Source organism: Carettochelys insculpta, chromosome 1, assembly GCF_033958435.1.
Source record: "Carettochelys insculpta isolate YL-2023 chromosome 1, ASM3395843v1, whole genome shotgun sequence".
Taxonomy (NCBI): domain Eukaryota; kingdom Metazoa; phylum Chordata; order Testudines; family Carettochelyidae; genus Carettochelys; species Carettochelys insculpta.
The window spans coordinates 16,321,308-16,348,586 of record NC_134137.1 but is presented as its reverse complement, the minus strand read 5'-3'; the positions used below and the strand labels follow the sequence as shown (position 1 = coordinate 16,348,586).

Sequence of the window (27,279 nt, the reverse complement as noted above, 5' to 3'; positions counted from 1 at the left end):
AACATGATAATCACAGCATACCTGCCAGAGGGAAGCTGAGTGAATTTTTATGTTGATGTAGCTGAACCAAAAAATCTGAAGAATTCCAGTTCAACTGAAAGCAATTTTTTTTCTGAAAGTTTTCACTTAAACAAAAATTTTAAAAATATCATTTTGTGTCAGCTACAAATGAACTTCTTTTCAAGTGTTCTTTTCAAAGGGCTGTTAGGGAAGGGTTTTATTTTTTTGGGCAGGGTGTTTGACCCTTTTTCGTGTATTTTTAAAACTGGCCCAATGTCAACTCAAAATCCTGTTTAGAAATGAAAGTCAAAACAAATGTTTTGGTACAAAACATTGACACTTTTGAATAATTTTTTGCAATGCACATCTGCTGTTGAATTTGACAAATAGCTTTTGGGATTCAGAAAATGCTTTTATCAGTGAAAAACATATTTATTGAAAAAAAATTCATTCCTCTCTATGCAGGAACACGTGCAAAATCAGAGCCTGAGTCTGGATTTCACAGATCTGTGTCATCCTAGCTTCTCGACCCAAACACCCTTACTCTTTGCAGTCAGAATTTTAGTCTGCAGAATTTGCCTTTTGAAAATGGGCTGGGGACAGGGCAAACACATGAACAGCAAGAAATCCTGCTTGTTCTACATCTGGATTCACAGTAGGTGTCTGGATCCCATTTGCGTTTGGTTCTGGCTCCATCTTGCTCAAGGAAAACAAAGCACTACAGAAAAAAGTCCACTGACCAGTGACCACTAACTAGGCTCACAACCCCTTCAAAAAAATTAGCCCTGTAGCACCTTAAGTATCAGAGGGGGAGCTGTGTTAGTCTGTACCAGCAGAAAACAACTGGAAGTCCCGTGGCACCTTACAGATGAACAGATTTTTTTGGAGCATTAGCTTTTTTGGGTGAAAATCCCCTTTGTCAGATGTATGGCGGGGAGATTCTCTGCAGATGCTCTGGAGTTTCCGCTACAGCATCTGACAAAGCGGGTCTTTGCCTACGAAAACTTATGCTCCAAAATAATCTGTTAGTGCACAAGGTGCCACAGGACTTCTCATTGTTCATGTAGCATCTTAAAGACTCACAATTGAATTTATTAGGTAATGAGCTTTCATGGGTAAGACCCTGATTAAGTGGGTCTTACCCATGACAGCCCATTACTTAATAAATTAAATTTGTTAGTCTTTAAGGTGCTACAGGACTGCTTGTGTTTTTGTGTGTGTGACACTACAGACTAACAGGGCTACCCCTCTGACATTAAATAGGCTGGTTTTGGGCTGCTGGCTTGCTTTTCCCATCTCCTCATCCTTCTACCACCAGGTTAGATTAAAAACAACAAAATATCTGTTAGTCTATACGGTGCCACAGGATTTCTTGCTGGTTTTGAAGATACAGACTAACTTGGCTACCCCTCTGACACAGGTTAGATGAATCAATCAAAACTAGAACAAAACTCTGTTACTCAGGCAGCTGGAAACCGGTTTGAGTCCCATGCTTCTTACAGCAAGACTACCGTGGGCTGGCTGGAGATGCCATTGCTCCAAGTGATTGCATTACATTCTTCTGCACAAGCACTCCGCCTGTCTGCGCCAGTGAGGTTGGAAGAGCCAGGAAAGCAGCAAACACAGCTAGCTCCCCGCCTCCCAAGCAAAGGGTGAGCTTGCCTTGACAGGCAGGAGCTCCTAGAAGCGGCTGGGGCTAGTCACAGCGTTAGGCTCTCGCAAATCAGGAAGGACAGGGGAGTGATAGAGAAACTACAAAACCACACGCCAGAATAACCCCCTTCCAAACAGCTGACCATGAAAAGGGCTAAGAGGAGAGCGACTTGAAAACAGCAGGAGGACCACGATTTCCCTAGACACCTGGAACAGCAAATCCGTGAGTGGGGCAATTACACTTGAGCATCTGTATTTGCTCTTTCTTCTCTTTCCTTTCTTCAGATTTGTCCGGGAGCAGTGTTCAGAAACCCACAAGGGGGCACAGAACCAAGCTGCATTTAAGGGGTGTGCGCGCGTGTGTGTGTGTGTGTGAGAGAGAGAGAGAGAGAGAACACACTGGGAGCTGTTCAGTGGCTCCCACACCACCATAATGGACCTCTCTTGGAGTTCCAGGACTGTTTGGGGTGAACAGTGAGGGGATTGTGTTGCCTGAACATTGGACCCTGTTTGTGTGTGTGTGTGTGTGTGTGTGTGCGCGCACACACGCTCACACAAATGCTAATCCTGGGGTATAACTTGCTGCTGATTGTTTCTGTGTTGTCCCCGTCCTAACCTAGCGTGCTTTCTAACAACACACCAGATTTTGTCCCCCCACACTCACTCCCCCTCCCCCTGTTGCTGTGGCTTCTGGTTATTTACGAAGAGGAGTGAAAACTGAGTGACACGGTCAGCCACGGGCCGTGTCAAACTGCTGTGCCCTGGCTGAATGACATTTCCAAGCTGAATCATGCCACGCCTGGTTTTAAAACCCTCCCTGAGTTGCCAAACAGCAGGACACATTTGAAAAACTCCCCGTCTCACTAACCCACAGCCAGAAAGCCCCTGCCTGTCCCAGATCTGCCCCAGTGTAGGGCAGGTCTGGGCAGCGTGGTAGCACCCGTGCTCTGGTCTTGCTTGGTAACTGGATATTTTGCACCGGACAATTCATTGCCCTGGCTGTGCTGCCAGAAGCGAGCTGGAGACAGAAAGCGGGGGAGAATAACTGCACTGCTCAGATCAGCAGAAGGGGCTTTACTTGCCTGTAAACACCACCACTGGCTGTAAATATTTAGCAGGTTTCAAAGCAGCGCCGGAGTCTGCGCTCAGCGGAGCCTGTGCCCAACAGGTGGTGCAGCCCCGAAGTCGGCGTGTGACTCTGGCTTTCTGCTGCGCCGCTCAGGGCGTGCCTCCCCCGCCAGAAGAAAACCTAAATAAAAATAAACACTGGGTTTGCCTATCGGCTCCATTTCCGCTGCTCGGCAGCTGCCAGATTAACTCCTGGGACGCAGGTCAGAGCAAGAGGTAAAGGCAGGAGAACAGCAGCAGCTGGAGTGGGACACGTAGGGGGGATGGGAGCAGAGAGGGGGCCTGGGAGGTAGGTGAGAGAACAGGCAGGTGTGTGAGCAGCTGCAGCCTGGGGGGTGGGATCACTTCCTGCTTTCCCCCCAGGCAGCTGGACCGACCCGCAGGAGGAGGGGTGAGGAAGCCGACCTGTTTGGCTGTTGCCGCCACCTATGACATCCTGTCATGAATCAGGACTATAGGCTTTTCGGGGGTCAGCATGTCCCTCTGGGCTGTGAGCAGAGCCGTCCCATCTGTAGGGCCAGGGTGGCTGCCCCCCGCCCTGTGCTTTTGGGGGCTCTGCAGCAGCTGCCCCAAATGTCCTGCGGATGGGAGGGGACCCTCCCAGCTCACTAAGGGGACAGAGAAGCTGGAGCAACCTGGCAGCTTGCTCCGCTCTGCCCTGCCGCACTGCCCTCCCAGCCCGCTGCACCTCACTTCTCTGCAGCCTGCAGGAAGCAGAGTGCCCCGCCCCAGGATGCTCCGGTTCCCGCTGCCTGTGCGGGGAGAGGGCAGAGGCCCCCGCTGCAGTACCAGGCCCCCATAATAAGGATATGGGGGTGGGTGGGAGCAAGAGTGGGGGCAGGGCCACCCCTCCACAACCGGAGTATGGGGGGGAAGGCACCCCACGCCCCCTCCGGGATGGCCCTGTCTGCGAGCACTGCAGCAGCCCCTAGGTACCTGAGCCCAGTTCAGCACGGGAGGGCGAAAGCATGTGTAACGACTGCCCTCGTGGCTGTCACCAGGACTGAACCTAGATGACAGGCAGAAAGCCGCGCTAGTCTATATACTATCAAAGCAAAAAAGCAGTCCAGCAGCACTTTAGAGACGAACAAAATAATTTATTAGGTGTTGAGCTTTCGTGGATCAGACCCACTTCTTCAGACCAGGGAGAGCAGAAGCCTTCATAGCCGAAGCTGAAGAGACGACCACACTGCAGTAGAATCTTGTAGCTGTAGCCCACCCCCCTGCTGGGGGTCCAGTACTGTCCCACCTAGTGGCACTTACACCACCTAGGGTATGATCGACCCTGTCGCTCTCCTGGGGTTCGATTTCACATCCTGGCGCCCACTGGTAGAGACAGGCAAAATCGAGCTCCCTGGGGCCAACGGTCGACTCCTGTACTCCTCGATCTCGAGAGGAGCAAGGGAGGTTAATGGGAGAGTTTCTCCCCTCGGCTTCCCTCCGCGAGGCCGGCCAGGTAAGTTGATTGTAGATAAGTCGATTCCAGCTACGCAATTTCTGTAGCTAGAACTGTGCATCTACGGTCGACTTTAATGTCTAGTGTAGACCAGGCCTTGCAGAGGAAAAGACTGGGCCCCCTCTACAGCCTTAGCGGAGAGCCAGCCGGCTTTTGGCTCCTGCAGTAGAGCAGGGATCAGCTACCTTTCCAAGGCGGAGTGCCTCTGTTTGGCCTTACGACCTCTATGTGCGGCCAAGTGTCCGTGACACTTTTTAAAGTCCCTTATGGTCCCTACGTAAAACAGTTTCATTGATAAATAAATGAAGGTGCAGAGCTTTACGAGTTAGGTGGTGGTTGGTAGCAGTAGCTGGTGTTTTGCTAAGCCACAGGCGGCCTGGCTTTGAGCAAGCTCCCAGCTGCCTGGGGAAGAAGGGGCAGGGCTGAGCTCCCGCCCTCAGGTGCCGATGAAAATCGGCTTGTGTGCCACTCTTGGCACCAGTGCCAGGGATTGCTGACCCCTGCAGTGGAGATCCCTGCCCTTAGCTCCAGAGATCCCAGGTCTGTTCAATTCCACCCTCAGATGTCTGAGGTCTGTCAGCGTAATACAACCTCTACCCATCAGGCGCTCAGAGAAACCCAGAGCTAGAGCCGGGCAAAGGAATCGCCAGGGAGGGGTGGAGGGAACACTCACATCTGTGGCAGAATAGCCTAGTGGTTAGGCCACTCAGTTGGGATGTTAGACCTAGCTTTGAGTCCCTGTGATGGCTGCTCCTCAGGACTGGTGCACACCAAGCCCCTGGTGGGCCAGTCACACTCAGACCCACTGCAGCTTGGGGTTGACTGCTACTTGTGTCGGCGCTGGCCCTGCTCAGATGCAGGGCCAAGGGAAAGGCACTTTTCTAGGGCTGGCAGGAAAGAGGCCGGGTATGGATAGCTTAGGCAGAGGCTTAGACGGGCACCGTTCAGAGGGAGATGTAACAGTTCTGGTGTGGCCCTGGGGCGGTCAGGGTGAGGGTTGGGGCTAGGAACAGTGGAGGTACCCTCAAAGTGGCAGGGGGCATTGGCACCCAAACTGTACCCCCATGCCACCCTTCCTCTGTGAGCCTCTGGTTGGTGCCACCCTTTCCCCCGAGTCCTTTCCCTCATGCCACCCCTTCGCTCCTTATGATGCCTCTTCCCCCAGACCTGCCCTCACTCTCTCCCCTCCATCCCATCCGTGCCATTCCTCCTTCTGGGCAGAAAATGATGGAGTCATGGACTCTGTCCCGCCCCGGTCAGGGCTCTTCAGGATCCCAGTCTGTGTCTTGTCTCTGTTCAGGCAAGTCAGTGCTGCCGGGCTTCCAGGACAAGCTCTCTGTCGTGTTTATCTTCACTGTAACAGCCCAAGTTAATCCAGTGCAGTTACTGCCTCAGAGCTCTCACCAGGACAGCCACCCAAGCCCTCAGCTTACAAGGAACACTGACCCCTCCACTTGTCAACCTCTTTGCAATTTTACAGAGCAGGCATGTTCTGCTGGGTTAATTTTAACTGACACCACTGTCAATGGGATCTAAATGAGCCCCATAATTTCTAATCAGTCTAATTAGTCATTTAGTTGGCTTTGGTCAAGGACAAGGCTGGAACAAACTGATACTGTTTTGCTCCAAAACAAATTCTGGGTAAACTGCAAGTGTGTGTGTGAATGTAGAGTTGATGGCATTCCATGTTTGCAGGGCCAGTTTTTTGTCAAAGGATCTAATTTCCCTTTCTGGTCCAGTTTTCTGTCCCCTCTATTACAAAATGACTTTGGCAATCTGCCATTCCCTCAGTGGTCATAAGGAGCAATAAATCTCATCCTCACTCCAAGAAGACCACCACACGTAATTATCTGATAATATTCCAGGGGTGATGTACTAGCAGTGTGAAAAATCATCCACATTCTGTTCAGAGATTTCACTTTTCCCTTGAAATAATTACATGGATGGATCCTTCTTCCTTTATGTACACACAGAGAGATCTTTGTCCTTCTTTCCCACAAGTCCGTCCATAAACATTCCAATGAAGTTAAGCACAACTCAGCATCTCAAGGGCAAGAGCTTTGCAAAGGAATCTTCCTGTGTCCTGGAACACTTCCACATCTTTCCAGGCGAAAGGGCTAACCTACAGCAAGTATTTACAGAGAACCAGAGAAGTAAGGCACTTAACTATGGAGTTTAACTACTCCAGCAATAATTTACTTCTTCCTGTCCCTGCAGAAGAGGGGATTATCTCTGGGTAGTAACACAAGTGTAAAACAAAAACAAACAAGTTAGCAAATCGCCAAAGCTACCACAGTTTTTGCATTCAGTCCCCTGCTTAATAATTTACATCATCCATGATGCCCACAGGAAGTGCATCAAGCCAAGAGTATTAGGAAACAGCACTTAAAAATAAAAATGGATCAATGTGAGAGTCCAATAGTCTTCCAACGCCTAGTACTTTGCACCATGAGTCATCCCATTGAAGACAATGGAACTAAGGTACTATTAAATCACGGTATTGGAATCTGACCGTAAGATATTTTTGGGGCAACTGTTTCCATAGTATCTAAGCTGGCAAGGAGCAAGCTAGGTGAGCGAATGGGTTGTGTGAGTGGCCCACTTTCATCTCAGTGGGCCACAAGATTGTCAGAACCAAGATGTTCTCCCAGGATTCAGTAGTCTTTCTAACTGAGCTTGTGCACCTAGAATTTGCAGGTTGTGCCCGATGGAAGTGTAGCAGGGCATTTCATTGGCTGCAGAGGGAGCACACAGCTCTCACAGTCTGTGTTGTTTACAATCAGCATGTACCTCATTCCATGTGCCCTGGTTTTATGTGCATGTCACTTCAGTAATACTGATAGGAAAAAAACTATGTGGACAGAAATCAGCAGAATCTGGCAACCCTGCACATGAACAACAGTAAACAAAATGTCTCGTAAGCCACACATAGAACCCCGATGGGCTGCATGCAGCCCCCAGACCACAGATTGACCACTACTGACTGATCTAAGTGCTGCTTTCCTGCTTCTGTTTATCACATTGTGAGCTGGACACTGTCAGAGCTAACGTGTGACCTGCACAAATTGTGTTTGTACAGTTTTTTGCATATGAAGAAAGAGGCCCCAAAAGACATGTTAAAGTTTCCCCCCAGCTTAATGTTATGTTTTCTAGAGATGCTTGAAAAATGTTGGAGTGAGGAGGGGAAATCACAAACATGTTTTTGATATGTTCGAATTAAAAAAGCACCTTCAATAGTTTTAAGAAATATTTCATCCAATTCTGTTCCATGCGCAAGTGACAAGTCTGGTTAGGGTAGAGATATGTTTGTTTTGTGCTTGCTTAATCAAAGATTGGGGGTACTGAATCTTTAATATAGTTGCATTTTCTCCAAAATGTTAGTCAGGCACTGAAGTTAAAGAATGTCATATAGATACAACATATTTAAACAGATTGACTACAAATCTCTCCCTCTCTCAATTTCTTAACTTTAGCACAGGTTAAACTGCTCTAGTCTGGCACCCTCAGGACCTGACCAGCGCTGAATCAGAGAATTTGTTCAACCATATGTAACCCCCAGAGGCACTAAGCCTACTGACAAGGGAAAGTGAAGGCTCTGATCTACAGCCTTGGCTGAGAGCTCACCAGCTTTTAGTTCACGTGGTAGAGCACAGGACTTTGTCCCCAAAGATCAAGGGATCAATCCAGGGTCTGTCGGCCTTATGCACAGGAGGTCAATATTGCCCAGCAGCATTACCAACACTTCCACTGCTTACTGGGCTCTGAGAAGACATTTAGGGGTAAATTTCAGCTAAATAACAGCACAGAACCCTGAGAACCAGGCCTGGTGGCTGGAAACAAACTTTACAGGACCACAGGAAACATGGCCATGATAAGTGAACATCCGGCTAACTAAAATCATGCTGGACCACGATGTTGCCAGACCAGAGAGTGCCAGACTAGTAGGGTTCGACCTGTATCATAATTTCAAGCAGTCATCATATAGAAGTGGTTATCAACCTGCAGCCTATGGGCCTCTTACAGCCCAGTTGGCAGACAGCTGTGGCCAATACAGCATCCTCAGGCCATCCAACAGAATTACATGCAGCCCACAATGATAAACAGGTTGAGCACCACTGTAATAGAGACTTCTAGGACAGACCAACCCTGGATTATTAACACAAAAAGCAAGCAGGAACCTTCCCCTATTTACAAAGTCTTTCCAGCTTTCATTATCTGTCACAAAGAAGTATAAACAGTCACAAGCCCAATTTTTTCCCCTTTTATAATGTTTGCATGTCTTAAATGGCACTGACCTGCTTTGGACAATGGAATGGCCTGGTTTACAATGCAGAGTTCCCCCATGGAAGCTGAAGAACTTTCTTATGAGGTGGCAAGAAGTTCTGGAGCTGTTCATGGAAGTCATCACACCTGCAGTGACAATGCTATAGAATAGGTATTGCTACAAACAAGTGAAAGCAGAGAGCTGTCATTGACTCCGTGCTGAGTCAGCCTGAGAACCTGCTGTGTTGTCAGTTACCAAGACGTCTGTCTTTCAGTTAAGTAAGATTGAGGCTGCTTTGATTCTGCATAGAAACATCTGCAATATAGACAGCTCCCAGTCACCAGCAGGGTGGCTGGTTTTTGGAGTATGAGCAGCTACTGTATGAGATGCACACTGTGTAGCAGCTAGCACATGTTATACAGCGGACTCATTAATTCAAGAAGTCTCAGGGCCACAAGGTGAGCCAGAACACCACACCCAGGAACTGTGAAGGTTACACCTCCACATAGGGATTTAATGCATTTTAATTACTACGCTTTAAATTCAGACCTTTTGTTAATTCAGATTAACTCTCCTGGGCCTATGGAGACAAGCCCCAAGAATCATGCTATCTGAGTCAGGAATTAGAATGAAAGGGGAAAATATTTCAGCTCCAGATACCTGGGGGGGGGTCTCTTGGGTGGTGCCCCAGGTGCAGAGGTGGAGAAAGTACCCAAAAAGTTACTTGAGTAAAGTGCAGCTACTTGGGGGGGGGGGTGTGAGAGAGAGATACTTAAGTACAAGTTACTGGTGCCCCTCTGGAAAACTACTTGAGTAAAAGTACACATACACATTCACATCCGTATGTCACATCTAGATTGTACTCAGGTATCCAGAAGTGAAAGCAGCTGCTTTCAAGTAGCTTTTTGGGTACCTTTCCCACCTCTGCCCAGGTAGCATATAGCTGGCCATGTACGCCCATCACACCAACTTTGATGGAGGAGATTAACAAGTACCAAGTGTGATACTGATTTGCACAATGTGGACACGACCACCAGTGCTCACTCTATTTTTTAACATCCACAGGTGGAATAAGTTTTGCTATGTGCACTATGGCAGGTGTGGATGTGCACCACCCATGTAAACAGATACTGTTGGCAGTGGGTACTCTGTTAATCAGCTGGGTGGCACCTGAATCTCTCCTGGGTGGCTGCCCAAACGCCCAGCTTACAGGGAACATTGCTGAGCACTGTTCTGCAATGCCCAGGTTTCCATGGGGTTGCAGCCTCACTCTGAAAGTGTATCTGCAGCTGCCCTCGTGCGCCTCTGACTCCCTGTGATTTCTGTGCTGCCGTCAGCCCTGGCGGTCTTTACCGGGTGCGTTGGGGTTATGTTACCAGTCCCTGAAGGAAGTGGTGCAAAGTGAGGGATGGTTTCCCCTCGCCACCCCTAAGACTTAGCGTCTTGGGATCAGTCAGTGCAGGTGTTCAGAGAAGCAGAGGTGGGGCAGCCCTGGAATCAGCCTGCCCAGGCCTGTGGAGAATGAATCATCTGCTCTTGCTTTCAGGAGTAACAGGAAAGAGAAACGCTGCTGGGGAGAGGAAGGAAGGGGAGGGCTGGCATGCAGCTGACATGCCCTGGCTCCACCCATGGGGCCAAGCACACTATTTAAGCCAGAAGCAGGAAGCTTGTCTGAGCAATAAGGTTCTTTCCTGTTGGGGCTACCTCACACATTGCTTGTGCCTCCTTCCTCCAACCCTCTTCCTGCTCTGCTCCTGCCTCAACCCTGCCTCCACTCCTGCTCCCACTGAGGTCCTGCTCCACGCTTGACCCTCACTTCTTCAGTCCCTGCCTGACAACTTCTCTCAATCACTAGTTACCTGTGCCGACCCTGCGCCCTGACTCTGGCTGAACTCTCCTGACCTCAGCTCTAAGCCTCAGCTTCAATTCCCAGGTCTGACCTCCCTGGGTCTGGCAACTGGCAGTTGACTCTGGTGCTGACTCTTGGCTTCGTTTTCCAGTCTGGATGCCTGCTCCGATCACTAGACCTAGAGTCCTGCTCTGGCTACAAGGCAAGACTGCCTGGATCCCACTCCATAACAGCCGGGCGTTACATCTAGGCACTAATTCATGCTCCTGGATTCAGTGCTGGGCTGGCCCTGGTGTTGGAGCAGCGGTGAAGGGACTTAAGTCAGTGGAGAGCTGATGTGACAGAGCCCCACCCTAGCTCCCCTCTCCTCCTCCAGCTCATATCCAATAACCTCCCGTCTCCCATGAAGCCCTTTAGGGAGCTCTCTGCCAGCTGTTTCTGCTCAGCATCTGAATGGCACAAAGTGGGTGGAGCGAGGTGGAGAATCCAAGCTGGTATAACCCTTTCCCGATGCTCCTGGAGGGACCGGGAGGGGGTCCTTTAGTGGCACAGATCCAAGGTAGATTCCCTTCTGCCACCCCTCAGGCCCAGTGTTCCCTGTAAGCTGCGCACTGTGCAGCCGCTCAGGAGATCTTTAACTGCTGCCCAGATGATTAGCTAAGCACCCACAGCCAGTTTTTTGGTTTCTGCTAGTGGTGCACGTTCACACATGGCTCAGCGCACATAAAAATTCTTCCACACATCGGTGGCAAAGGCGAGTAGGATCCTTGGCTGTAATGCCACCTCTGTTGCTGCACATCAGAGCCAGAGCTGCAGCCCCCAGCATCCCTACAGAGTGATGTCTATCCACCTGTTTTTACAGCACTAGCAGGAACCATGCCGCTGGTCCACGTGTGTCAACCCGGGCTGGAGGTTCACCTCCATGGGCTGCAAAGACGTGTGCATCTCCAGCACAGCCTGTGTTGCACCGGATGGCCAGACCCCAGGCTCTAGGTGGGAATCGTCAATATATTTTTCCACATCAGAGTGCCATTGTTGCTTGTAGTTCAATGACATTTGCAGAAAAGAAGTAGTCGGCTCCTGCCAAGGCTCAGGCTGAATATTCCCTCCAGCAAACATGTGAGTTTGTGCTGGGTGGTCCTAACTTACTAAGTGAGATATGAACATGCTGGATGATGGAGCAGCCCAGCTCTGGGTAAGCAGCTGGGGCACTTGAAATGTGCTCCTCATTCACCACTGTAATTCAACACATGCTCCGCGGGCAGCCTCTGGAGCCAGGCCCAGTGCTTTAAAGCTGCTCTCTGTAAGGGAAACTGCCAATGCAGCCCAAAGCGGGAGGAGTGACTCTGCTACAATTTGAATGAAGCCAACATAATGCCCATAAATTGCATCAATTTACAGTTTGGAAATTAAATCTGTGCTATGCATTTACGCCTGACTGGAAGCCTCAGCCGTGAATGCACCTGATATCTCTGTTGCAAGGCAAAGAGCTTCCAAGCGGCGGGGTGCCAGGCCAGTCAGTGTCGGGAAGGGTTTGTTTCTGGTGAAATTGTTGTGCTTTCCAGCTAATTCTTCTGCGTTGTTCACTCACTGCCATGACTAAGCTGTATCCAAAGGCCACAACAATGGATTAAGTTTCAAGGGACCTTTACCCACGAAATTCCCAGCTTTGATATTTTCACCACTAGTTTGGCTATGCATTACTGGAAAGTCACTTGTTTGTTATAGCAGAGTCAGTGTCAAACCAGAAGTCACTAATATTTAGAACCCTATGTAGATACAAAATTTGTATCCGTGTTTGCATGTGTAACCACAACCACACACATATCTGCATTGACATCCGCAGATGCAGATATCCAAGGATACCTGCATTGCCTCTCACGGAGGTGGATACCCACAGATATCTGCATTGACACTCTGGATGCAGATCTCCATGGATAACTACACTGACTCCTGAGAATGTGGATACCCACCCATATCTGCATTGACACCTGTGGATGCAGATACCCACGGATATCTGCATTGACACCCCTGGACGTGGATACCCCCAGCTAACTGCATGGATGTCCTCAGATGTGGATACCCACAGGAATCTGTGGATTTGTGGGGCTCTACTGAAATATATAACGGAGCCATGCCAGAGCCAGGCCATTCAGCTTCTGCACTGAACGCACACAAAGTCCAGGGTGTGTTTGGGTCTAGGCTTCTGGCTCAGCCTATTGCAGGCCAGGTAGGCAGTTAGGCTTTGGCTTATAACATTCCCCAAGTCTAAAGTATTTATTACCTCACAATAGCACCGACAGGGCCCGCCCACAGGAGTGTTCAAGACAGGAAAGGGTGGGTGGGGAAACTGAGGCACAGCAAACTTAGGTTTGCCCAAGGTTGCGCATCAGAGCTGAGACCATCCCCCAGTTTTCCTGACCCCCTATGCCAGCAACCCCCCAGACTCCTGTTTATACTTCTCCATTTGCTCTGGGCCTGTGGCTAGCACAAAATCCTGGGACCAAACACTTTGGGACCAAACATTCTCCTGACTCTCTGTGGAGGGGTGTGCAGGGCAGCAGGTCCAGCTTAGCCCTTGGCATTGCAGTTACTTCATTAGCCCCTTTGAGCTCTTTGGTGGTCTCCTTCCCTCTCTTCCCCCGCTCTGCCCCCGGGTCGCCAAGCAGGCCTGGTGTGCGGTCCCCAGACCAGCCGTGCCCACTGTCTGATAGAAGCCTGTGGGCACTGTGAAGTCGTCCTGCTTCTGAAATGAAGGGGGAGTTTCTGGCACTGCCTGAAAGACATTTGACTCGGGGGAATGTTATTCCGTGGTCTGTGTGAAAGAGGCTGACAGTCTCATTCCAGCTTGTAGCCCGCAGCTGCCCACATCAAATAAACCGCCCCTACCACCGGCACTCATTGACCCCCTCACTGGCAGCGTCAGCAAAAAGCTGAGTGCTGGGGAGAGCCACAGCAACTCAGTGAACCTTTTGGTCCTGTTGTTACGTCTAGTGCGTGGGGCAGACGGTGCTTGACAGGAGGCGAGATGGGCAGACACGGGAATGGCTCTCTGGGCCGGAGAAATGCAGGGACAGTCTGTCACGAGAGCTCATAGCCCATGGGGCTCCCTCAAGACAGGGGACGCACACTGGCAGGAGTGGTAGGGCCCAAGGCCTGTGATGGCTCTGTCCTGTGGGGAAACTGAAGGCTTCATTCATCAGGGCTGTCAATCTGGCGTCATCAAAGCTGTATCCAGGCAGGTATCTACACTTGGGTGTCACCTGCACATTACAGATTGCTCCACTCTGCTTTATAGAATCATAGTATCCTAGGGCTGGAAGAGACCTCAGGAGGTCATCAAGTCCAGCCCCCTGCACAAAGCAGAACCAACCCCAACTAAATATCCCAGCCAGGACTTTATCAACCTGGTACTTAAAAACTTTTAGGGAGGGAGATGCCACCACCTCTCTAGGTAACACTTTCCACCACCCTCCTAGTGAAAGAGTTTTTCCAGTTATCCAACCTAAACCTCCCACACAGTAACTAGAGGCCATTGCTCCTTGTTCTGTCACTACTGAGAACAGTTTCCCTCCATCCTCTTTAGAACCCTCCTTTCAGGAAGTTGAAGGCTGCTATTAAATCACCCCTCACTCTTCTCTTCTGCAAACTAAATGAGCCCAGATCCCTCACCCTCTCCTCTTAGGTCATGTCCTCCAGACCCCTAATCATTTTGGTTGCCCTCTCCAATACATCCTTTCTATACTGAGGGCCCCAGATCTGATCACAATACTCCAGATGTGACCTTACCAGTGCCAAATAAAGTGGAATAATAACTTTTGTAGATCTGCTGGAAATGCTCTTCCTAATGAGCTTCAGACCAGGAGTTTATGGCTTTTAGATTTCTGGCTTTATGCCGCTTGGTTGAGATTACTGCTGTTCTCACTGCCATAGTCACATTGTCCCTGCCATGCCTGCTCCTTCATCCCCCTAACACTTGGTCCTGCCATGCATGCAGGGGACTGGAGGAGATGACTTCTAAAGGTCCCTTCCAGTCCTATGGTTCTATGATTTCTCCAGGAGCCCGAGACTGATTTTGTACATGGAGGAGACCAAGACCCTTTTCACTGGCTCGTGTGTTCCATGCATGGAAGGAAAATCCCTCACCCTGCTTTTTGAGCATGGAAAGGGAGGCCCTCATGGACAGGTCTTTGCTCCAACTTCTCTACAACTCTAGGCATGGGTATAGGTCTCTTTCATATCCAAGCCAGCTGCTCCACACCTGTGGAGCTGAGCATGGAAGGAAAGGGCCATCCATTGCCTCCCCCAGCATCTCCTGACTTCAGGTCACATCCCAGCCCCCATCCTCCTAGGTCCCCTGGCAACACTGGGAGACTTACTGGTAATCAGTAAAAAGCTTGAGGAGATTCACTAAAGGTGGGATTTGGACTCTTCCTGTGGTGAACAGATCAACTAACCATAACACAGAGTGCCCACCAGGGCACCCTCTCAGAATTTGGTAGGGCGAAGGGCAACTTTAACCATTATTCCAAAAGATAACTCTAGTTGTTTGGCAGATAACAGCAATTTGCTGATAGGAACACTGTATCTAAGAAAATTAAATAAATATTAGACCCTCAGCTCTAATACTAACCTGTTTGGACATCTTGTGGCAAGTCATTTAAGGGGCACTGGTTAGGTCATTACAATTTTAATGTGTTCTTACTTTGTTACTAGCTCTGTGGCCAGAGAGCCTCCAGTGGGACTCCTGGATTCTATCACAGATCTGGGATGAGGAGTCAGGTCTAGTGGGTTACAGCAGGGAGGTAGCTACATCTGGGTTCTATATAAGAACATCAGAATGGTCAAAATGGCTCAGACCCAAGGTCCATCTATCCCAGTTTCCTGTCTTCTGAGAGTGGCCAATGCCGGAGGTTTCAGAAAGAATGAACAGAACCGGGCAATTACTGAGCGATCCACTCCCAGCTTCTGGCCAGCAGAAGTGAAGGACACTTCAAAGCTCGGTGTTCCATCTCTGTCCACCTTGGGTAATAGTCATCGAAGGAGCTATTCTCCCTGAATGTCTTGAGTTCTTTTCTGAGCTCTGTTATAATTTTGGCTTTCACAGCATCTTCTTGCGTCGAGTACCACAGACACAACAAATACTTTTGTTTATTTGTTGTAAATTTGCTGCCATTTAATTTCCAGTGAGTGACCCCTTATTCTTGCGTTATGTGAACGAGTAGATAACACTGCTTTATTCATTTTAACACTCTTTTCATGATTTTATAGACCTTTGTCCCATCCCCTTTAGTCAGCTCCAAGCTGACAAGTCCCAACCTTTTAAATCTCTCTTCATATGGAAGCTGTCCCATACTCTGATAATTTTTGCTGCCCTTCTCTGCCCCTTTGCCAATTCCAATATATCTTTTTGAGATGGGGGTAACCACATCTACACATAGCATTCAAGATGCGAGCATACCATTGCTTTATAGAGAGGCAATATGATATATTCTGTCTTATTATCTATCCCTTTCCTAACGCTTCACAACATTCTGTTGGTTTTTGGACTGCCGCTTCTGAGCAGACGTTTTCAGAGGACTACTCACAATGACTCCAAGATCCCTTTCTTGATGGGTAATAGCTAATTTAGACCCCCATGTGCGTTACTTTGCATTCATTAATATTGAATTTCAGTGGCCATTTTGTTGCCCAGACACCAGCAAGGCCAACAGCCACCATGGGTCCCAGGGAAAAGTGGGAGGGGGCTTGGTTCCGTGCCCACAAAAGAGGCGGGGCTAAGGGTGGAAGGGGCGGGGTCAAGTGCAGTCACCATTAGCACAACTGGGACCATGGCGCTGAGCTCTCCACAGTCATGGGGAGTGGTGGGGCAGAGCTACTGGCACTTCAAAGTGAGGCCGAGCTCCTAGCTGCCACTGCTGCCAAAATACCAATGGTGGCAGTGGCCACAGCTCTGGGCCCCTCTGAAAGGCCAAGCCCTGGGGCAACTGCCCTCTCTTCCCCCCAGGCAAACGCCCTTCAACTCCAGCAAGCCGCACAGGCATGTGAGAAACCTGGGCCAGGCTGGGAGAACCAGTGTCGAGTGCTGCGCAATGCACAAGGTGTTGTGTGTGGCTTTCCTCCAGAAGCATTCAAAACCACACCTGACCGCACAGCCCAGCCGCCCCCCGAGCCCATTCAAATCAGTGCAAAGATTAGCAGCCGCCCTGGACGCATCCCTTAGCAAGGCTGGTGTTTGTTGCTGCCATCCTTTCCATACGGTCATGCCACACTGGTCGTGCTCACCGAGGCAACGCCCGTGCCAGAGAGCTGACACCAGCTCTCATGCAGTCGCACAAGGGGGCTGTCACGAATGCCCGGCCTCTGGGCGACTCCTTCCCCACCAGCCCTTCAGCACCATGCTGGCCAGGCAGCCATGGCTGCAGCAGTGCTTTAAAGGGACCAAGGCTCTGCCCACTGCTGCCGTGTTGGAGGCTGGCAGCCCTGAGCTCTTTTGAATCGCCAGGGCCCAGAGCAGTTGTCCCCGACCCACCATGTTGGCAGGCCTATAGGTGTCATCACTGTAGGATCGCTTGTGTGAGCACCCTGTGCTACAGCAGACAGCTCTCCCATCGACACAAAGCACCCCCAAGGAGCGGCGGTAGCCGTGCTGGTGTGAGAGGCTCCCTCCCTGCCATCGTGCTGTGCCTGCTACCACGCCAGCATAACCTGCGTCACTCGGACATAGGCAATGGCTGGGGGAATTAGGGGGCCAAGTGCCACCTCCTATGGGTTCAGTCTGCTGTGGGAAGGAAGGAGAGGGCCTCTCTCCCAGCACCCTCGGCCCCCATCGGTAGCAACCGGGTCCAGGGGCTCAGCTGCAGCAGTGGAACCAGGTGCCTCCCTCACCAGCTGCTTCAGGTGGTGCTGGCCCTGGATGCTGGGGATGGGGGCCGAGGGAAGCAGAACCTCTTCTCCTGCCCGGCTCATTTCCAGTTTCCTCTGCCCCTGCCTGTCGGACCCAGCAGGGAGCCCAGTGGGTGGGCTGCTGCCTCCAACTCCCCTGTCAGGCTCTCCCTGCTAGCTGCCACGCTCCAGAGAGCCACGGGAGTTCTGCATTTCTGTTGCAGCTCTGTCGGGGCCTTCAGAAATAATTCTCTGAACCAGCCCCTGCCCCTGCCCATCCTGGGGACACGTACCCAACTCAGCCTCCTCCCCAGGCATGGGCCCACAGAGGTGGGAGTGTGATTGTGGTGGTGGAACTGCTCACAGAGGAGGGGCATTGGTGCTGGGTTATTTTAAATGGTCACTTCTGGAAGGTGTTACAGAGGTGCCTAGAGCAGGGACGGGCGGTAATTTTTGATGGGGGAGCTACTACAAGGATTTGTTAAGTGGTCAAGCACCCCCCTTCCATGCTATTAATGGAGGTGGTGCAGGGCAGAAGGGAGCTTAGAGTAAGGGACTGGGGTGCAGGATTTGGCTGAAGGTGGGCTGTGACCTGGGAGAGGGAGCAGGTGAGGATTGCGACCTGGAGGAGCAGCGTAGGAGTAATGCAGACAGGTAGAGTTGAACCTAGGAGGTGGAGCTTAGTGCAGGAGCCTCTGCTACTTGGACTGAAAGCCAGCAGGTGCTTGGCTCAGCACAGACTCATTCTTCCTCTCTGTGTAAGTGGTGTAAGTGCTTTGGCAGGGTACAGAATGGCAGGGGACTGGAGCACAGAGCGTAGGGCTTTGGCAGAGCCGCTGCTGGCGTGGGCAGGGGACTGGAGCACAGAGCATAGGGCTTTGGCAGAGCCGCTGCTGGCGTGGGCAGGGGACTGGAGCACAGAGCGTAGGGCTTTGGCAGAGCCGCTGCTGGCGTGGGCAGGGGCAGTGGGTGGAGCACAGAGCGTAGGACTTTGGCAGAGCCGCTGCTGGCGTGGGCAGGGGCAGTGGGTGGAGCACAGAGCGTAGGGCTTTGGCAGAGCCGCTGCTGGCGTGGGCAGGGGACTGGAGCACAGAGCGTAGGGCTTTGGCAGAGCCGCTGCTGGCGTGGGCAGGGGACTGGAGCACAGAGCGTAGGGCTTTGGCAGAGCCGCTGCTGGCGTGGGCAGGGGACTGGAGCACAGAGCGTAGGGCTTTGGCAGAGCCGCTGCTGGCGTGGGCAGGGGCAGTGGGTGGAGCACAGAGCGTAGGGCTTTGGCAGAGCTGCTGCTGGCGTGGGCAGGGGCAGTGGGTGGAGCACAGAGCGTAGGGCTTTGGCAGAGCCGCTGCTGGCGTGGGCAGGGGCAGTGGGTGGAGCACAGAGCGTAGGGCTTTGGCAGAGCCGCTGCTGGCGTGGGCAGGGGCAGTGGGTGGAGCACAGAGCGTAGGGCTTTGGCAGAGCTGCTGCTGGCGTGGGCGGGGGCAGTGGGTGGAGCACAGAGCGTAGGGCTTTGGCAGAGCCACTGCTGGCGTGGGCAGGGGCAGTGGGTGGAGCACAGAGTGTAGGGCTTTGGCAGAGCTGCTGCTGGCGTGGGCAGGGGCAGTGGGTGGAGCACAGAGCGTAGGGCTTTGGCAGAGCCGCTGCTGGCGTGGGCAGGGGCAGTGGGTGGAGCACAGAGTGTAGGGCTTTGGCAGAGCTGCTGCTGGCGTGGGCAGGGGCAGTGGGTGGATCACAGAGTGTAGGACTTTGGCAGAGCACTCTCCTTTGCTGCGCTTTGTTCACAAGTCAGTGAAGTGGGACACTTGTCTCCCAAGAGCCCATCAGCTGCTGGTGAACTATCTGCAAAGCCGCAAGACAAGCCCAGCTCCCCAGCGCCTGCAGCTGCCCAGGCCCAGTGCTTTGCTGTGTGCGCGCAGGAGGCGCCGTAGCAGCCGCGTCTGGTCTATTTCACACAGGCTTCAATGGCAGGAGGTGAAGTCTGAGCCTGGCACTAGCTCCCAAGGCCCCTGTGTATTCTGACTCCAGAGATTTGCTCCGGAGGGAGCAGAGTTCTATGGCTCAGCCCACATCCTGCCTGCCAGGACCCCCACCCATCCACTCACCCACCCCCACACACAGTGCAGGGAGCTCCGGCACAGCTGGGCTGCGGGGGAAGGGGGCAAACTGCACTGCCCCCCACATCTGCTCCCCCTCACTTCCCCCAGCAGAACTGTACCTGGTCCACCAGGTTTCAGGCTCCCTGTGTGGGGGATGCAAGGTTTACCCCCATGGCCAAGTGCCACCCTTGTGCCCATGGAGGGAAAGGGGGCAGGGCTTTGGCAGGGGCGGGAGTGGGAATTAAGGGGAGAGCAATGAAGAACCAGATCCTCTCCCCACCCCCAGCCTGTGGCTGTGCGATTGCTGGACAAGCCTCTGGCCAGTTCTGGGAGCGGGTTTAACGCATTTTGGACATAGAAACCAATGGCAAAATGTCCAGGAACCTCAGTAGGCCCCGGGCCAGGATCTGACACCTGTGCTCCAGCTGAGTAGCACCTTGCTGTGCTGTGAGTGCCGACGAAACGAATGGGTCTGTTTGCAGAGGGAGAGGAGGGAAGTATTTGCCTCTTTCCCACATTCAGCTTGGCTCCGATGGTGCACACGTTCTCCCGGCACTCCTGCTTGGCTTTGGGACATGCTAGCTGGAAAGCCAGCCGCAAGCCAGCTCGTCCCTAGCCTTAGCGTCTGCTGCCTTGGTCTGTGTTTTGCTGAGCCAGGTCGGAGGGGTAGTGCCTGGCCCCCAGAGCAGGGAGAGGAAAGGGCTGGCGGGTGTCAGACCTCTGTCACATGACAGCATCTCCCAGTCGCTCGCATCAGCCGATGAAGCTGTGCCTGACAATGCAAGTGAACGGCCTGGCACCCTGCAAACATCTACAGAGGTGCAGGAGCCAATAGCCGGTCACTGGGGTGAAAGGCTGATCAGCAGGGAAAAATGCAAGGCTCTCGGCGTTGGAGCAGAACCAGCTTACGGGAGGCCTGTTAGCCACCCCAGCCTGGAGAGAGGCAAAGGGACCAGAGCAAGGGAGGCTGTTCCTGGTAGTGCAGCCAGTGTGGAGCCTGAGCTATTTCCCTCGCTCGCTCCACTGTAGAGGGGGCTGAGTGGGGGCAGAAAGAAGAGGGACAATGAGTGTAAGAAACTGTCTGAAGGAAATCAGATCCCAGGGGGTCACACAGATGGAGAGTGGGTGGGGTTTGGTGGTTGGGGGGTAAGCCCACGGAAGGTCATGAAGATGAGGTCCCAGGAGGAGGTGGGGGTGGGTAACTCCATGGCAGGTCATGGAGATGAGGTCATATGGTGGGAGTGGGTAAGTCCATGGCAGGTCATGGAGATGAGGTCACAGGGGGAGGGGGAGGTGCATAAGCCCGTGGCAGGTCATGGAGATGGGGTAGGGGGCTGGACTCAATGACCTCCTGAGATCCCTTCCAGCCCTAGAATTCTATGATTCTGTGATTCCATGAGGTGACACAAGGAGGTGGCGGAGGGTAAGTCCATGGAGATTAGGAGGGTTCAGGAAATGGGCAGTTAAAAACTGAAGGCTGCCCCATGACAAAGGCAATGAGCTGCTCCTTCCTGGTACACTGGAGAAAATGAGTCATTGCACAAGTCAGACAATTATGATTATGAAGCAATCACAAGTGCACCAGGTTCCTCACCAGAGAAACACCAGAGACAGGTGCCTGCTTAGAGTCTAAGCACTGGATGTACCAAGAGGGAACATAATACACCCTGGCAAAGAGACATCTGAGAACAGACACAGGCTACTGATAAGGCTCTAGAGATGGCTGGGTAGGCAGACGCATGAAGGGATAATACGGAATTTTTTTATATGCCTCATTTTGGTAGGAGACTAAGTCGAGGTGAGATTTTTTAGGAGTGAATTGCATGAAGTAAACTGGAGTGCAGAGAAGCAGGGTTTGGGTGGCCCCTGCATGGAAGAAGGCACACAGATATTAGACAAAAGAACCAGTGATAGAGCAGAGTGTGCAGGGGAGAATCACAAGGAGAGCAGCTTAGGGATAGGAGCAGGAGCTGTGTGGTCAAGGAGATGAAGTGCAAATAGGATGCACAACGTGATGGGGGCATGACCTGGCAAGGGGATTGGAGATGGGATGGGGGCTGAAAGCAACAGACATGAATTATTTTGGATGAGTGGCATGAGGTGAGGTCTGTGTCAAAGGGACCCGAGAGGAGGAGATATCAGGGGAAGGGCACATTGAAACTTACAGGGAGCCCAGAGAAGAAGGAACCACAGTATTTGAAACAAGAGGAAAAGGTAGCATGGCTGAGACTTCTGTCCCTGGTTCAGTCCTGGCTGAGGAGACATGATGGTGGCCACAGCAGTCGGAAGAGGTCAGATCCAAACAGCCAGGACTTTGGGAAATTTGGGAGCTGGAGCCTAACTGTGCAGCCTGGGCCCAGCTCTCTGTAGCAGGCACATTCAGAAAACCGACAGCCATGAAAGGCAAGGAACGGTCTGTAGTCCAATCCACATCTCAGCCTCTTGCTGTTGAGAGGAGTGTGAGTGGAGGATGGACATGGTGGAGTTTTCTCTCAGGCTGCTTCTCTGTATAACTCCAATGCGCTGGAGTCTGTTTAGGCCCCTGAATGAGCAGCAGAACCAGCATTAACTTACCACCCAATTCTGGCTACCCCGGTCCAGATGAGGCTCTGTAGCGGCAGAGCTTTCTGAATGCTTTCGTTTGGTTACTGTGGGTTTTAACTGTGGTCTTAGAGGAGGAAGCAAACATGCAGGTTGCTTGGTTCCCAAGAGCAGATAGTTCCTCATGCAGCACCAAATTACTGCATGGTAAAGTAGAGAAGTCACCCTGTTAGACCGGTCTGAGTTTTACAGGGAGACGTTAGTGGAACTGCTGTGAATTGAGCATGGGTTGTTGATGGTTTTAGCCTTATGCTCAGCAGTGGCAGGAGCAGCCTTTGCAGTGGCTGTGCCAGACTCCGCTCTTAGTGACAGGGGTTTAGGGACAGTGGTGTCCATGGAATTACTTTGGACTCATACCTAACCGAGAATTTATTATTCTCAAAGCCGCAGAAAGATCCAGCAGGAAGCCTCAGGGCATGAGGTGCAGGACAAACCCAGAGAGACCCTCCCTGCTCCCAAGCACGAGTGTTCCACAGGAGTGAAGCAAGAGACACAGAGCGAGCAAGGGACGTACTCAGGGTCACAGGGGGTGTAAATGAGTTGCCAGCCCAGCTCCCCCTTGCTGCCCTTCAGGACACAGCTTGCGCAGCTGCCTGTTTTCAGCACAGTCCACCACATCCCTACCTACCACTGGGCTTCCCTTTCAGGGCAGCTGACCAGTAAGCTGGGCCTCAGGGCTACAACAGCAACAGCTCCACCTCTAACCCTCTTCCTGATCAGCACTCTGCTGAGCTCGGCCCTCTCCTTTTATATCCCCTCACAGCTGAAGCAGGGTGGGGTCAACTGAGTCCCCAGGTGACCCCTTTGAGTGCCAGTGGGGAATCTGTCAGCCTCCTAAAGCCTCGTTGCCACTGTGGGGCCTCCCAAGGGAGTTAGAAGCTGAGCCAGGTTTCGATCTCCTTAGGTTGGCACCAGTTCTCATGGCTCCCATCCAGGCCCTGTTCATTAGATCCTAGGAGCTAAACGGACCAGAAACCATCTGAAAAGAACAATTAGAGACACGTAAAATCTCACGTGACTGGAGGAAAGCATCCCAGGGAGCGTCTCTTGAGTTAGGCCTATATCTGTACGCAGGCACCCAAACAATAGCAGGCTGGCTTCCAGTGGTGGATCAGTGCCAACCTTTCCTCTAGTCTTTTCCACCCATGGGCAGAATAAATTTTGGTTCACGCACTGGGGCATGTGCAGACATGCACCACCATCAGAATCATCCACTGCTGGCTGTGAGCGCTCTGCTAACCAGCTGGGCAGCGCTTGGATCTCTGCTGCTGTAACCCAGGCACCTGTGTGGTTCACTGGCCCATGTAGTGGCCCCCAGACCACGTCACAGCAAAAGAATAAATGTCCCCTGCAGCCTATGCTGAGAGCCAGCTGGCCTTTAGCTCAAGCTATAGATGTACCTGCATGAAGCTCCAGAGGTCCCAGGTTTGAGCCCGTGAGGAGTAAGTCAGTGGAATCTGGGCTCCTGAGAACCCTTTCCTTAGAAACCCAACTTCCAGAGTGCCACAAGGGCTGTAAGGGGGAAAGGACTAAATTTAGTGCATCAAGTGCAAAGCACTCAGGGAAATCTCCAGGAGCCACAAAGAGCCTTGATGAGAGGATGAGCCTGTGACCCAGCAGACGAGGCAAAAAGGTCCCCAGGAAGTGCTGTGGCAGCAGCCCAGGATTACTGGCCCCTTAAGAGCGAAGAAGCCAGTGCACTTGTGATGCAATGGGTCTGAAAAGAGGACCCCTTGGCCATAGGATATTGAGCACAATCAGCAGAGAGCTGACTGAGGGGCTGAGCTGCAGGAGACCTGATAGAGGCTGGCAAGGAGGTCTGAGCTGTGGGGTGGGTTGGCTGGCGCTAGGCGAGCCTGCTGAGCTTCAGGAAGGCCTTCTGCAAGGCCCCCAGGAATGAGGGGAAGGTCCCAGGTTTGAGCCAGGGAACCCTGCTCTGCACCTGCAGCCCCTGGGGCATCTCTAGGACTTGTGGGTGCTCAGTTCCCTAAAGCATTAGGGGATCGCTTATCTGGATGTCTAACGAGGGTGCTAGGTGTCTAACTTGACCGGCCATTTTTTGCAGAAGCACCTCAAGCTTTCAACCAAGACAAAGGCCTTGTGATTACAGACAGCCAGTAAAGAGACAGACCGCCCAAAGAGCTCATCATTGACACCAGTATGCCTTAGCTGTGCTGTGGGTGTGAAATGGTGTCAAGTTACTGCTTTAAGATTCCTTCACAATGTAGAATAGTAACAGAGAGGAAGCCGTGCTAGTCTATACACTATCAAAACAAAAAGCAGTCAAGTAGCACTTTAAAGACTAGCAAAATGGTTTATTAGGTGAGCTTTCCTGGGACAGACCCACTTCTTCAGACCATAGCCAGACCAGAACAGACTCAATGTTTAAGGCACAGAGAACCAAAAACAGTAAGCAAGGAGGACAAATCAGAAACAGATAACCAAGGTGAGCAAATCAGAGAGTGGCGGGGTGGGGGGGAAGGTCAAGAATTAGATTGAGCCAAGCATGCAGACGAGCCCCTGTAGTGACTCAGAAAGTTCCCATCACGATTTAAACCACGTGTTAATGTGCCGAATTTGACTATAAAAGCCAGCTCGGCTGCTTCCCTTTCCAGAACGGTGCGATAATTCTTCTTCAGTAACACACATACCTTTATGTCATTGACAGAATGCCCCATTCCATTAAAATGTTGACTAACTGGTTTGTGGATCTGGAGTGTTTTGATGTCTGTTTTGTGCCCATTGACCCTTTGTCTAAGGGAGTTAGAAGTCTGTCCAATATACAAAGCATCTGGGCATTGCTGGCACATGATGACATATATGATGCTAGTAGAGGAGCATGAGAACGTGCCCGTGATTCTGTGAGTAACCCGGTTAGGTCCAGTGATGGTATTTCCAGAGAAGATATGTTTCCAGAGAAAATATGTGGACAAAGCTGGCAGTGGGCTTTGTTGCAGGGAAAGGTGCAAGGACTGGTATTCATGGGGTAATACCATCACTGGACCTAACCAGGTTACTCACAGAATCACGGGCACTTTCTCATGCTCCTCTACTAACATCATATATGCCATCATGTGCCAGCAATGCCCAGATGCTTTGTCTATTGGACAGACTTCTAACTCCCTTAGACAAAGGGTCAATGGGCACAAAACAGACATCAAAACACTCCAGATCCACAAACCAGTTAGTCAACATTTTAATGGAATGGGACATTCTGTCAATGACATAAAGGTATGTGTGTTACTGAAGAAGAATTATCGCACCGTTCTGGAAAGGGAAGCAGCCGAGCTGGCTTTTATAGTCAAATTCGGCACATTAACACGTGGTTTAAATCGTGATGGGAACTTTCTGAGTCACTATAGGGGCTCGTCTGCACGCTTGGCTCAATCTAATTCTTGACCTTTCCCCCCTCACCCCTCCACTCTCTGATTTGCTCACCTTGGTTATCTTTTTCTGAGTTGTCCTCCTTGCTTACTGTTTTTGGTTCTCGTGTCTTAAATATTGAGTCTGTTCTGGTCTGGCTATGGTCTGAAGAAGTGGGTCTGTCCCAGGAAAGCTCACCTAATAAACTATTTTGCTAGTCTTTAAAGTGCTACTTGACTGCTTTTTGTCTTCACAATGTAGTGTGAACAAGAATGAGGGCCACAGTGCCAATCCATAAGGCCGGGGGAGAAAGGAGGTGCTGCTGATTTAGGGATTCTATGGTTTATTATGTTAAATGCACTGTACCAGGGTCAGGCCAGGAGACCCCAGCTGGAAGGGTGAAAGGCAGCTCAGGATGCAGCTTGGGCTAGGGGAAGGAGAGAACGAGCTAGCTAAGCTCCCAGGTGAGGGCAACAGGCAGTGGTGGCAGTTGATCGATGAGGGCCAGCTGATCTCTCTCCTGGAGTTCTGGCCGGGCTTAAAAAGCCGTCCCACCAAGGGAGAGGGTAGAGCAGGCAAACAGGTCATGTTTACAAGAGGCAGCAGAGGGAAGTGGGAGTAGCTCAATGGGAGAGTACCTGGCACCCTGCCAGCCCCAGCCAAACTGAAGCCCTGACGCTGGCAAAGGGAGAGAGGACAGACCATGGCCCAGACTGGCAGAGGTGGGTGCGGCCTAACCCCTCCTGAAAAAGGACGAGGCGTGGGACCCTGGCCAGACCCAGGGATACCCTTCCACGGTACTCAGATGGCTAGAAGTGAGGTCATTGTCAGGCGCCCAATGGACTTGTTTCAATGCAGCACGGACAGTGCTCACCTTCTGCACTGCCTGGAGTTCGGCCAGTGCTCTTGGTTTCACTTCCTCAGACACGCTCTGCTCCTGGTTCAGGGCACAGTTGCCACTGGAGCTAAAGAGGAGCTGCCTGGGGCCCATTGCACTTAGTTGGTGTCACATTCTGGCTCATCCCTATCAGCGTGAGGCTAGTGTGGGGGGGAGTCTAAATGTTAAACCCAGGCAAGGCCATGACCCTTCCAAACAGCCCACATCCGTCCTAGTCATGCTGAGCCTGGGGACCTTCTTTAAACAGAATCTTAACCTAGGGCCGAAATGCCCCCACCCTGCGTCTTTGACATTAGTTCAGACAGACACGAAGGCCAGCAGGAATGGAGGGCGTAACCCTTGCTCTGAGGTCATGGTGACAGTGAATTTGGCTGCCCTCCAGTTCTTTCGCTTCCCTATTCGAGAACTGTCCGGACCACTGTTTCTCTTGTGACTTTTTTTGGTGGTGTTGCTGTTCTGTGGCAGAAACAGGACTGAGATGAGCGGCTTTTTCAGCAACGAGGTGGGGCGTGTGTGTGTGTGTGCACATGTGCTCACACTGTAGTGTGTGCTTGGACATGCTAGTGAAACAGTGTCCAGGCCATGGACTGCAAGCAGGATGTTAGCTATTTGTCTCCCACACACTGAATCATTTTTGCTGTGCACACGCCAAGGCAGACGGAATAGCACTTACGCTGACATTCACCTCCTCCTACTGATGAGGGTTTTGTTTCTGGTTAAGTTACAGGACGAGAACACTAGGCTGCACGCACAAGTGCTGCGGAGCAACAGTTTGCAGCTGTGTCCGTCAGCTGCTGCAGAGAGCCCGGCAGAGGACTGTGGAGCAGCCATGGATGGACAATGAGGGCACCGGCTACGCACCGGTGGATCTGAAAGCAGGAGACAGTCAACAGCTCTTGATCCCAGTGCAAAGGTGTTGATAGAGAGTAACTCCTGGCCAGTAGGTAAATATATTGCCTCCATCACTCTGTCTGGATATGCTACTAGAATTACACGCATGAAAACAGGGCTGATAAACTCCACTCCCTCATACATGTTGCGGAAGGAGATATCATATGTGCATGTATCACAGGTGTGTGTGGGTTTGAC

The 27,279-nt window shown here is 51.6% G+C and overlaps 1 protein-coding gene across 2 annotated transcripts in view; it reads left to right on the top strand.

The window, feature by feature from the left end:
* The first annotated feature begins 1,613 nt into the window (after positions 1 to 1,613).
* P2RY2 (purinergic receptor P2Y2) overlaps positions 1,614 to 27,279 on the top strand; it is a 39,825-nt gene continuing 14,159 nt past the window's right edge. Inside the window, exons 1-2 of one of the 2 annotated variants that reach the window (XM_074981093.1) lie at positions 1,614 to 1,876; positions 26,918 to 27,134. The gene's annotated coding sequence lies outside the window, so the exon portion shown is untranslated. Of the gene's footprint in view, positions 1,877 to 26,911; positions 27,135 to 27,279 lie in introns of both variants that reach the window. The other variant, XM_074981082.1, reaches the window with a different exon arrangement.